Below are 12666 nucleotides of genomic sequence, written 5' to 3'. Positions count from 1 at the left end.
GCTAAGACCGTCGTCCGCCAGCTGCCAACCCGGTGACCCGGGCCGTGTCCGCGTGGCACTGGGCTCTGGGCGGCAAGGGGGGACTTTTTCCTCTTCTGTCTCCGTGGTTGTACGTTGTCATCGGGGTTCTGGAAAGGCAGCCCTTTGTGACCAGGGTCTCACTGAGTCTTTAGGGAAAAAGCACCTTCTCCTTTGGACATCGTTCCCTCTCCCCGCCCTGCTCCACGCGCTGGGGCTAAAATGCCACATCATCTATCGTCCTCGTCTCCTCCTTTCTCTCCAAATACCTGGGCTAAACCACTTATTCTTTAGCAAACTAGACCAAACCACAGACAAAGCAAAGACAGCAACCTTTCCATCCATCCTTCCTACCAATTCATGAAAAGAAGTTTCTGGAGGGGTCCCTGGCTTGTCAGTCCCACAAACAGTGACACCATCGTTTCTCAAACTGTAATGAGCAAATACATTACCTGGGAACATCTTGTTAAAATGCAGGTTCTGCTGCAGCAGGACTCAGGTGGGGCTGAGAGTCTGCGTTTCCAAGAAGCTCCTGGGGGATGCAGTGATGCCAGCGGCTGCTGGAGTAAGGGCTGTGGTTCGAGGCTCTAGACGTTACATCCCAATTTTGTCTCTTCAGCCTGGACACTCTACTAAATAATAAACTTAAAAAATCATATGTAACAAGCTGCATATGGTCAGAGTTGGGTTTTGAGACAAACCCCGCGTTCCTCAGGAGGGGGCCGCTGCCGGCTGTCTACACGGCAGGCCCTCCACCTGCGCTGTCCTGGTCCTGGTCGCCTTCCCGTCTGGCCGATCTGCTCTGGGAGTTTGTTTCTGCAGCCACAGTTCTGATCTCCAGTCCTGCTCATGAGCTTTCTGCACATCCTAAGCCAGTTATTCTCAGTCCCAGCTGTGTATCCCTGGTGGAGATTAAACACACACACACACAATTTCTGGGGGTGGGACCCAGGCATTTCTATCTTAAAAATCTCCCCAGGTGATTCTAATGTGCAACCCGAGTTGAGAATGTTTTGAACACTGAAATTTTCATTTCAATGTCACTAAAGAGATTTACTCCCTCAAAAACGGTTCTGCAAAGGGCCTGCTGTTAATCCTTCTGAACTGGGGAATTCCTGCCCGGTTTGCATAGCTTCACGGTTCTGCCTGTTCCCAGCGCTGAGTTCTTGGAGGGTCACAATTCTGCTCTCTTCATATACTTACTTGCTGACCGAAGGGAAGGACTGTTTTATTTCACCCTCTTTCACAAGATGAATAACTTCCCTGATGCGGTCCAGGCTGAAACTTGGATACCAGGAAACATCCTGTGCTCTTAAATGGCTGGTTGTTTCTGTTCAGATGGCTTATGCTGGTGGTGTTCCTGGTCTAGGCAGCGGACCGTGTTCCTAGGCCCCTCAGTACAGAGGCAGCGAAGTCCGTGCACACATCAGCCAGAAGGAGGGAAAGAGGGATGGGAAGGCCAGTTGCTGTTCAGGATTTAAAAGGCTTGAAGAGGCTGCCAACTGAGAAATGAGCTGTGCTGCTGCCCAATTATCCATCCCCCTTCTCTGGCCCACTGATTCCCTGGTATCGATGCTCTGAGAGAAAGAAACGGTTCTTGGGCAGAGGTCTGGAAAGCAGCCTTTAGACCTGTTTGCCAGATTCTAACACTAAATATGTTGGGGTCTGCCCCTCTTCAGTTTCTGGAGGCATCTCTTTGTGTACTGAGCACTTTGTTTAAATGCTTTTTTTTTTTTTAAATGTGACATAAACACATTCCAACCCCCTTCTCTCTCCTGGACCAAACAAATACATATTGTTCCCAAACCTTTCCCTGGCCAGGAGAAAAAGAAACATACTATCTTAAAAAAGGTAAAAAATATTGACTCTGAGACCCTACCTAATTTAAACTGTGCTTGTAAAAGTCTGTCAAGCAGGTCTGAAAAGAACAAATATGGAAGTCATTTTGGGTTTGAATCATATGATTCCAACCATGCTCAATGGATTCTCTGTTCCTGAAGAGGCATTTGGAGGTAAAGCGTTGAGGTATAAATCAAAGCATCGTTGAGCTGGACAGACCGTCTCCAGGCCTCATTTTGTTGCGTTGCTCAAGTCAGGACTGAAAGGGGTGGAACGCGGAGGAGGGGAGAGCGCCCCAGAGCAGAGCTGGAGCAAATCCTACGGCTCCCCCCGGAGACAGTGTCAGTGAGGCGCTCCGGGAAAGGAGCCAACACAGTGGCTTTCTTTGCAGGGAAGTGACATGCCTCTTGAAAACCCCTCACCTCAGAGAATTTCCTGGTGGGGCCTTCTGTTATTTACAGTCTTCAAAATCACTGGGCGAAGGGCTGTGGGTGTGTGTGTGTGAGACGTGCAGGAGAAGGCTGGAGGATGCCAGAGCTTGCACCAGGGGGTGACTTTGCTGTCCTTAGGGAAGGAGAAAGGACCAAGCATTTATTGAGCCTCTGCTATATTTTTGGTGCTTTATAAGTTATTGTATTAATCTTTATAATAACTTTCTGAGGTTGATATTAAGTATATTAAAGTCATTACTCACAAGAAATTTTAATATGAAACTAAGGTGGGACAGGTAGAAAATTTCGTCTTTCCCTCTGTCTTCGTTTTTCCCTAAGGATGTCAGAGCAGAATGGCTTTGTGTGGCTGTGGAGGTCTGGGTGTTTGCAGAATGGCTATTCATTTGATCTTTCTGTTGCTCCAAGTAATTTCTTTAGGAAATCCTTCTCATTTCCTAACAAACACCTTCTCCTCCCTCTTCTCCCATTTCCCCGAGAGGAACCAGGATCTCTACTATGGAAGATGCTGATAACTGCCTTCTTCAAGCAGCAATGGAGAACATAAATGGGTTCTCTTAAATCATGGGCTGTCCAAGGAGATAAAGCTCCCAGACAAGACAGCCCTGGGAACCTCGTTTTCTTCTCATTTTGTTATGTGAGTTGTTTGGAGAAGACTTGGAAAATATTCTGGCTTATAAAACCTCTGCCTCAGATGTTTGGAATGTGATCTGACTCCCAAGGCTGGACTTCATTCCTTTAATATGATCCAAGGTTCCTCTTAACCGAAAGTTTTTGTCTCTTTTTAAATCCCCAAGGACTCTGACACCTAAAGGGAGGTCTGGACCGTGGGAGCTGTAAGTACTGTTTTTTAAACAGATGTGGAACTTGAGGCTCAGGGAGCGTGTTAGTTTGCTAGGGCTGCTGTAACAAAACGCCAGGACAGGGCGGCTTAAACAGCAGAAATGACCTTCCTCACAGTCGTGGGGACTGGGAGTCCGAGACCAAGATGCCTCAAGCCTGGTTTCTCTTGAGGCCTTTTGCCTTAGCTCGTGGGCGGCCGCCTTCTCCGCCCTCTGCGTGAATGTCCCCTGCTGTTTCTCTCAGCTTATCAGGATACCAGTTACATTTGATTAGGACCCACCCTTATGACCTCTTTTTAAAATTTAATTTAAAAAATTGAACTGCAGTCAATTTACAATGTTGTGTTAGTTTCAAGTGTACAGCAAAACTTTGTACAGCAAAGTTATACGTTTATACCTATCTATCTATCTACCTATCTATATATTCTTTTTCAGATTCTTTTCCATTATAGGTTATTACAAGATATTGAATATAGGTCCCTGTGCTATACAGTAGGTCCTTGTTGTTTATCTATTTTACATATAGTAGCGTGTACCTGTTAATCCCATATTCCTAATTTACCTCTCCCCCAACTCCTTTGGTAACCAGAAGTTTGCTTTCTATGCCCTTCTGGCCTCTTTTAACCTTAATCACCTCTTTAAAGGCCCTGTCTCCAAATACAGTCACACTCTAAGGCCCAAGGGGTGAGGGCTTCAGCGTATGATTTTGGGGGAACGCAGTCTAGTCCATAGCAGGAAGTCATGCAAAGTGGCCAGAGTCACATCACTGGTAAGGGGGGAGTCGGGGCAGGAACCCAGGTGTGTCTGCCCATAGAGCCTGTCCCCTTGTATCCCACCCCTCAGGTGGTAGGATCATCAGGGAGATTCCATTAATGTAGGCTTCTAAGTCTTTTTACTTTATTCTCCAGCAAGTTCCTAAGACTCACAAGGTGTTTTAGAGACAGTCAAGATGTCTTCCTGTACTTTGTTATTTTGCTGGTCTGATTCTGATGAAGATTTTATCTAAACTTACCCCACCCATAAATAAGTACCCCCCTCCCCAACCATACTCCCACCCCCCACATCATCCACTCACATATATTATGCAAATTCAGAAAGTACAAATCTAATAAAACTCAGCTGACCTCAGGCCACAGCTTTTCATTTGTTACACTTGATTACAGACAATTTGTTCAGTCAAACTTGTATTAGTTATCAACTGCTAGGTAACAAATTACCTCAAAACCCAAAGCCTTTGAACAATGATAAATTTTAATTATATTTTAGTTTCTGTGAGTTAGGAGTTTGGGGTGTGTCCACTTGGCTGGGCTAAACTGTGTCCCTCAGAATTCCCTTTCTAGTATGTTTGCAGATAGTGTAGGCTCCAAGAGATGTTGCCTTGTGAGAGCTGGGGGGTGAAACACAGCCATCTCGTAGCACACATATGCTTTCTCCCCATTATTTAACTGAACACAGATCTAGGTGCTGCTGGGAAGGGAATTTGCAGATGTCATTAAAGTCGTCAATCAGTTGTCTTTAAGTTAGGGAGGTATCTAGGGTGGGCCTGGCTGATGCATTTGGAGGGGAGATTATCCTTTGTGGGCATGAGTTGAACAGTTGGAAGCCCTTTTAAAAGAGGGTTTAGGCAAGAGAGATGGGCGTGGGGGGAGAGTGAGAGAGGGCGGGAGAGAGAGGTGGCGTGTGAACGTGAAGGAGGCCCTGTGCCTGTGGCCAGCAGCGTCTGCTGCATCCATGGAGTCCCGCCTTGCTTGCTTTGCTTGCTTGCCGTTTGGGAACGACAGCCTCGATCTGTGTCCCGGGGGTTTCAGCCTGCTTGTGACCTTTCCTTCCTGATGGCCGACCCTATGACCTGCTAAGCCGGCCCCCACGATTACACAAGCCAGTTCCTTGTAATAAAACCGTGTATTTCCTTCTGGTTCTGCTTCTCTGTTTGAACCCTGACTTATACAGAGTGGCCCAGCTGGGCTGTTCGGGCTTGCGGTTTCTCATGGGGCTGTAGTCAGGATGGTGGCCAGTGCGGCAGTCATCAAAGGCTTGACTTGACCAGAAGTGTCATGGCCTTGGTGTGTGGTGCGTGCTTCTTATCTGCAAGGCTGATTTTACTGTAATGAGGACATAGTGAGCAAAAGGTTACACTCAGATGCCGGAGATTCCTGCCGTATCCCACCTTTCTTTGTCTGCCCGGACACTTGTCAACCCATGGTGTATGGCTTCTTATCAGGCTGGAGGTTCCTGCTTTTCTTCGTCTGCCTAAGACCCCCTTGTTTGCAAATGGTTTCCTGCCATTTGGCCCGTACCCGCCTTTCTCTGCTCATATCTCGCCATCTGCCTGCTCTAAGAAAGTGATGGCCAACTGGAGGCAAAACCGGAGTTGATATTACCCTTTTCACACCTCCCAGCTTCCTTATCTGTGTCATTTCCCCTTTTCCTGAGTCTTCATTTCTTTTTGCTCAGTGTTTTCATGTACTGATTTCTTTCCTCTCAGGAAAAACCCTCACATTTACTTGTTAGTGACTACCCTCCGAGGGAAGCAGTGTGTGGTAGGGGCACGGGCAGGGGCATAGTAGCAGTGGAACTGGGTTTCAAACCTGGCCCTGCTAATTGCATTTGACAGAGACTGCTGGACCCCACCTACTGCATCATCAGTGGAGAACTTAAAGGCCTTCAGAAGGAAGATATTTCTAGGTCAAATATACCTTCCAGATGTCTCCCAAATTCTATCTTTTACGTCTGTTTAAGTCTGTTTGATGAGAAAATAAGAACTCTTTATAAAAAGTTCTACCCCAGAAAAGAAACCCTATTTCCCCCTTCTATAGGTGTTAAAAAAAATCTTAAAAATTTCTCCCAGTGTAGAAGGGCATTAAATACCTTTTTTGCAGAAGGACTTGGAAGATGGAAAACCGTACATCCCATAATTCCAGGGATTAAAGCAAAAGGACTTTTTTTTTTTGGCACCAGAGTAAATATGTCAAGTACAGCCATATTCGCATATGTTGTATTTTAAAATCATGCTTAAAATTGCCTCATTTATTCTGAATGTGGCAAGTGGAAGGCAAGGAGGTCACCTGTACAGCTGGTGCAAGTAATGGAATTCCCACCAGGCACATTTAGAAGCTCCAAAGTAATGTGACAGACAGAGCACTCCATCTGTTGGTGGCCCATTGAGATGGGCACCAGATTACAGACACTTTAATATGGGCAGTGTGTTTTGAGACTAACCACATACACTAATACCTTTAATTTTATTTGTCTTCCATCTAGTTATTTTAGAAACAGTCACACATATGAACTCTATAGCAGTTCACGTGCTGGTGAGTGAATATATTTCAATCATAATTATACAACATGAAGAAAAATGGAGACATGTTTTGACACAAGTTGCTTTATAAATCATGCCTTCCTGAAAACCGTTTAATGAAAGCTGGGTAGCAGTTGATTCATGATATTCAAAATGACCGTGAGCAGCTACATGATGAATGTTTGAGATAAGAAATGTAATAAGCCATTTCTAAAACATGCTGTCCTTTTAAACACGTTGGATCATTGAAGGAAAAACAGGTAAATTAAACAGAAAAATTTGAGGAAAAGGGAGGGTATAGCTCAGTGGTAGAGCACATGCTTAGCATGCACAAAGTCCTGGGTTCGATCCCCAGTACCTGCGTTAAACAAAGAAACAAACAAACCTAATTACCCCCCCAAAAAAATAGAAAAAAAATTTTTAATGAGTTATAAATTATAACTGAAGGTAGTGATAGGATAGGTTAGGTTACTGCAACTTGCACTAATAACGCTTAGCATCAATATTTTAAACCAATTCCAGCAGCCTTCACCTGGAGCCGCAGTCCCCAGTTGAGATAGGTCCTTTGTGAGGGGTGTCACGAGTAATTTGTGACTAGTGATAGTTACCAATGTTTTTAAATGAATCACTAGAAATTAGAGCAGACATAAAGTGATCTGTACAGCGTGGTCATCGAGGACGTGGACTCACTGATGTTTCTGTGAGTGCTGGTGGGAGTGAGCTGGATGGAGGTGGGGGAAACACGGACAACCTGCAGCGCATTTCATCTGTGCCAAAGCCCTCAGTCTCAGCGCTGCACGTGGATGCCACCCATCCCGTGTGCGGCAGCGGCTGTAACAGGGCTGGGAACTGCCAAATACTTGCTGAGCAAAGGCTGATCATGGTACTAGAGACCCTTGTGGGCTGGCCTCATATGGTCACCCGTGCTTCTTGGTTAGCTTTTAAAAATATAATTAATTAATTATCTTTTAATTAAAAAAATTTTTTTTGGTAGGGGGAGGTAATTCGATTTATTTATTTATTTTTAGTGGCGGTCCTGGGGATTGAACCCAGGACCTGGTGCATGCTAAGCACACGCTCCGTCACTGAGCTACACCCTCCCCCTCTTGCTTAGCTTTTACTGGCTCAATCGCCAAGGTACGAGATGCTGCTTAATGTTTGGAGAGGCCCTGTTTTTGATATTGGTTGTTAATTAAGCCTCCTTCTACAATACTTGCATGAAGAATGCTCTCAAAAGAGAGTGCTTGCCTGTCCAGAAATGCATTATTTTCCTGGATTATTGACTAGGGGTCCAAGAGAAGCAAAGTGTGATATGAACAAAGGTAAAAAGTAATTATGGGCTCTTTCCTGAGCCCTTTGTATGATCTGTCACGTTGCACATCCCTTAAATGTTTCAAGGATACAGTAATCCATACAACGCTCCTCTGAGGTCTTACTATGAGGCATTATTTCCATTTTACAGGTTGTACAACTGAGCCTCAGAGAGATCAAGAGTCTTGGTCCGGATCCCAACTATTAAGTGACAGAGTCAAGTTCAAACCCATGTCTTTGTGGCACCAATGGCCACAGTCAAGTCTACTCTGTTCTATTTTTGCAAAGTAAAGGGCAGGGTCCCACACTCCACGAATGTGCCAGTTCAAGAGATGTAACAAAAATGGTCATTCTATACTAGTATTGATTTACACTTTAAAGGCTTATTACTGATTACAAGACTTTTCACACATACTGTCTTACTATCAGAACAGCTAAGGAATGCCCTTCTCCATGTGTCATATCTGTGCTTGTGTGTGTGCGTGTGTGTGTGCTGATGCAGAGAAATGCAACTGCATTCTATTCCTTGTGACTCAAAATGTGGAAACAACAATAAAAGTTGTTACAGTTTCAAAGACCCTCATTTAGATTGACCTGAAGCTAGACAGGTGTTTCCTAGTAAAGTAAGAAACAGAGCCCAGCACTGACTCTTTAGACATGACCCAATTCTTGGCTTCTTTTCAATTCTTGATTGAGCGTCTCTGGAGAACCAGGATTGTGCTCCAGGTGGTGTGAAATCCAGCACCTGTGAATCTTAGCCCCCAGATTATATTGCCCCCCCACCTGTGGACAGAAGGCATCAGAGGGTCCTGCTGTAAGGACCTGGGGTCACAGAAGCAGAGGGAACGTAGGGGAATGACAGTCAGGGACTTTCCAAAGTATCGCTTCAGAGGTCATACGTTCAGCATTCCACAAGTATTAACTAGGCCCTGTGTACGTACTAGACATTTTGGAGAACGAGAGATGAGTCATGAGCTAGACCTTCAAAGATCCGGTGGTAGAGGCATCATAGATGAATGCCTTACCTGTGGCATAACTTGAAACCCTGGACCACAAGTTCAGCTTTCCTTCCCTTGTGACTGCTCACCTAAGTGTGACCCAAATCCACACCCCATGAGAGCGTGTGGGCCAAGATGAGTTGCTCCCAGAACTGGCTCGGCTTCCTCCTGCCTGGAGGGGAAAGTATAAAGCCACCTGGGACAGGAGAAGGGACTTCTTACAGAGGACAGAGTTCGTAGAACGTATACTAGCTCCTGGCCCCTCCCCTTTCTCCCTTCCGTAGGGGCACAGAGGGTGCTTGTGCTGCTCTCTGCAAGCCCCGCCAGCCTAAGGGGTTCCCGAGAGTGTCCCTTGGGATCCGGAAGGTGATTCTAGAACACGAAGCTGTTCTTACCAGGAGCTCCCATGAAGACTCAGGGCTGACAGATGTGCCTTGCCACAGCTGGGTGTGAAAGAACCACGGAGCGGTGCAGCTGGGACGGATGGAGAGAGGGTCTGGGGCTCAGGAGTAATCAGACGACCTCAGGGAAGCCCTGAACAGGAATCTTTTACCATCACGCGAAATTGGGCTCCACTGGAGGGAGATGAGATCGGTTCTAGAAAATAGAGGGAGTTACTATTTGGTTTGCGCGTGTGAGTCCTGGTGTGCAGGTGTCTCCCTGCTCACCGGCCCCGGCCCCGGTGGGAGGGTTGGGAGCTCTCACCCTGTTGACCTCAGGCACCGCCATCTGATGAATGAACCATGAGCAGAAATGGAGGGTGGCTCTTCCAGGCAGAAATCTTAAGAAACATGACTGGTCATGCTTCAAAAAAAATTTTTTTTTTAAACTAACTTTTACCACTGTGGAAACATGTGTTGGGGTGCAGCCTTACATCAGCCTGGACTCCTGACACTCTCCTTGTCAATTTATGACGAGTGAGAAGGAAGCTCCCTTCGTAGAATCTCTTGCAACTTTTGGCTTATTTGTTACTGTTATAAACTACACTTTTCTAAACATTACACGGAGTGAACGTCTTGTCCGCATGACGTCGTATACATGAATCCGTTAGCGACAGCTATCCTTAATTTGTCAAGAGTGTAGTTGGGTTAAATTTCAATCTGAGGAGGAAGCATGTGACCCGGGTTTCTGCAGGGCTCACTCACTGCCTTCTCAGCGGCATCTGTGACTTTCTCCTTGTGTCACCGTTGTCAGTGACATATTTTAATTCCCCTGGGATGGAGATTCCTTGAGGATAGGAAGCAGGTCTGCCTCGCTTTTGAGTGAAAGTTCACTCTTTACAAAAGCCATGTCAGCTAATAGTAGACGCTACTGGTAGAAGCTGCTCAGTCTGGAACCACTGAAGGCAGAAGCACCACACGTTTCGGAAGTCACGGTTTCCTGAAATACAGACACATTCTTTTCGTTATATTACAGAGATAACTGTCATGTAGAAAAGGAGCCTGTCTCCGTGGGCTGAATGGAAGATTTTGCAATTGTAAACCCTTCAGATAAAGGGAAAATTAAAGAAAGATAATACTATCGTTAGCTCATGTGTATCTAATATTTACATGGGCCAAACATTGTTACACTTACACTTGAATCCTCAGAAAAATCCTACAAGTTAGGTGTTGCTATAAATCTCAATTTTTCAGACAAAGAAAAGTAAGCACAGAGAAGTTAAGTAACTGGCTAAAGGTCACACAGTAAAGTGGTGGATTCAAGATTCGAATCTAGTCTGGCTCCAGAAATCTTACTCATAAGCACTGTCCTGGACTACTTAGCACGCAGCAGGAATGTTTTTGAGGCTCCAGATCTCAGCAGCCTTGTGTGGGAGCTGCCTTTATCCATTGCTCATGTTAAAGCGTCAGGCTTCGGTCTCTTCTGTAACTGCATAGACTAGAGGTACACTGGTCAATGATTTGTCCAATGAAATATTAGATAGTTTTCTCTAGAAAATTTGAACCAAGAGACATAGAGTGTGTAATGAGTTAGGGTATGTGTAAGGCAACAATGATACATTGAGGATCTTCAAACTGTACCTGTTTTGTTTGGCCCACAGAGTGTTTTTGAAACTATTTGAACCAAAGGTGAAAAATCAAAAAGGGAGCATGCATGGGGAAGGCAAGGGAAAAAAAATCATAAAAAGTTGTCCATGATAAAAAGTAGCATGTATAATAGTCCACTTAGGTATAATTATGCTTGTGTGTGTGTGTGTGTGTGTGTGTGTAAAAAGAGGTGTGTAAAAACACGGTCACCATGTGTTCACAGTGCCCGGAGCAGAGCAGTGGGTCTCACGTGATGACAGTGGCCAGGGCTGAGCCCTGGTCGCCTCCTTTAGACGTGGTGGATGCTCTAACCTCTACCACCGATCATTCTTTACACTTGACCTCATTTGCTCCTTCATATTCAGTACCTGGATCTGTTGGCACTTGAGGAACTGTCCTCTAGAGGAAGGTCAGACGGACTTGGGCTTGGCAGCCATACTGGGTTATGTGCAACCTACAAAAGCCACGTTGGGTAAGGTGAGCCGTGCAAGCTTGGGATCTAGAGCCGTGCCATCTAATAGCACTTTTTGTGATGATGGAAATGTGGCTAGTGCAGCTGAGGGAACTGAGTTTTAAATTTTGCTTAATTGTAATTAATTTTAATTAAAATAGCAACATGTAGCTAGTGGCAACTATATTGGACAGGAGAGACAGAGAGAGAGAAGCAGAGATGAGAGAGTTTGCAGGGGCTGGAGATGTTCTGAAGAGAGTATCCATGGAGGACTTGCTCTATTAGCAAAAGAAAAAAAAGCCCCCCCCCCCCCCCCGCCAAAAGCCACTCATAGCCTCTACCTTCAAACGACATGTTAGGAAAGAAGAGCGAGAGGAGGAGCGGGATTGGTGCAGGAGACTTCCCCTGGGCTGGCTGTCGGAGGTTCCGCATCTCTCCCCCTTTCCCTTCCTCTTTCGAAGGGGGATGCAGGAGGTTGGCACGGAGAGGTGCCAGGCTCCCTGAGCTTGCAGGTCTCAGAAACGGGTGCTCGGCTCTCTTTCGGAAGTGTCAAAGGAGGGACGGGCTGGGGACGCTCCTGGCCGCAGAGCGAGGGCAAGAGGCTGCAGGGGGGGACAAGAGTCTCCCTTGGGTGAGAGAGGACGCTGAGGAGGGGGCAGGGGGCACCACCTACGAAGGGCAGCTCTCTTCAAGGGGAAGAAGCTCTGTGGGGTTTACTTCCAGACACTGCTGCCGGAGTGAGGGGGTGGAAGACCCCAAATGTGCCCTGTGAAAGAGAGATCTGACCCCAAAGACAGGAGCACCATCACTACAAGGCCCTTGTCCCGCTGCTTTACGTCCCCCTCCTGAGCCCCCCGGTGAGGAGACGGGACGAGGGGAGCTGAGACAGGCCATGGGTTTCCGCCAGGAAGGCCGGATTACCAGTCTCAGTTGGGGACTGCTGAGGGACGTGTTTCACTTCTGTGGGGAGGAATCAAGAATTTGGTTTGGGAAGGTGGATAACGACTAGCCAGCCACGTGGAGATGCTGCGGGGAGAGTCCTGCAGCAGTCTGGGGCTCAGGAGCCAGAGGAGACAGAAACGTGAGCGTGGTCGGCACAGACGGCATTAAAAGCCCTGGGGCTGGATGGGCTCATCTGGGGCGCGAGTCCGGATGGAGTAGAGGGCCGAGGGCTGTGCCAGGGCCAGGGATGGGTGGATTCGTGTCAGGTGCTTCGGACAGGGCCTGGCACACGGTGAGCGGTCAGTAGCTGCACTCTTGAGTTGGGAAAGGACTAGTTGGGGAACAGAGGTTTTCTTATGGGGCTAAGATTCTTAAATTTGACCTAAATGGCTGTTGCAGCTACAAAGGGGGCCCGTGTTCACCGCAGGAAGAACAGGAGGCAGACTCACTTATTCACATCCTTTATACAGCCCTCTTCCCAAGGAACTGAC

General features: G+C 46.7%; 1 long non-coding RNA gene across 1 annotated transcript in view; it reads left to right on the top strand.

Annotated features, from left to right (window-relative positions):
* The first annotated feature begins 3034 nt into the window (after positions 1-3034).
* The window catches only part of LOC140700392 (uncharacterized), a 33599-nt gene continuing 23967 nt past the window's right edge, over positions 3035-12666 (top strand). The window contains exon 1 of the long non-coding RNA XR_012078790.1: positions 3035-3142. This is a non-coding gene — a long non-coding RNA (uncharacterized lncRNA). The remainder of the gene's footprint in view (positions 3143-12666) is intronic.

This window comes from Vicugna pacos, chromosome 12, assembly GCF_048564905.1.
Source record: "Vicugna pacos chromosome 12, VicPac4, whole genome shotgun sequence".
NCBI classification, from domain to species: Eukaryota; Metazoa; Chordata; class Mammalia; order Artiodactyla; family Camelidae; genus Vicugna; species Vicugna pacos.
The sequence above is the reverse complement of the archived record's forward strand: the minus strand, read 5'-3'. Positions and strand labels throughout refer to the sequence as shown.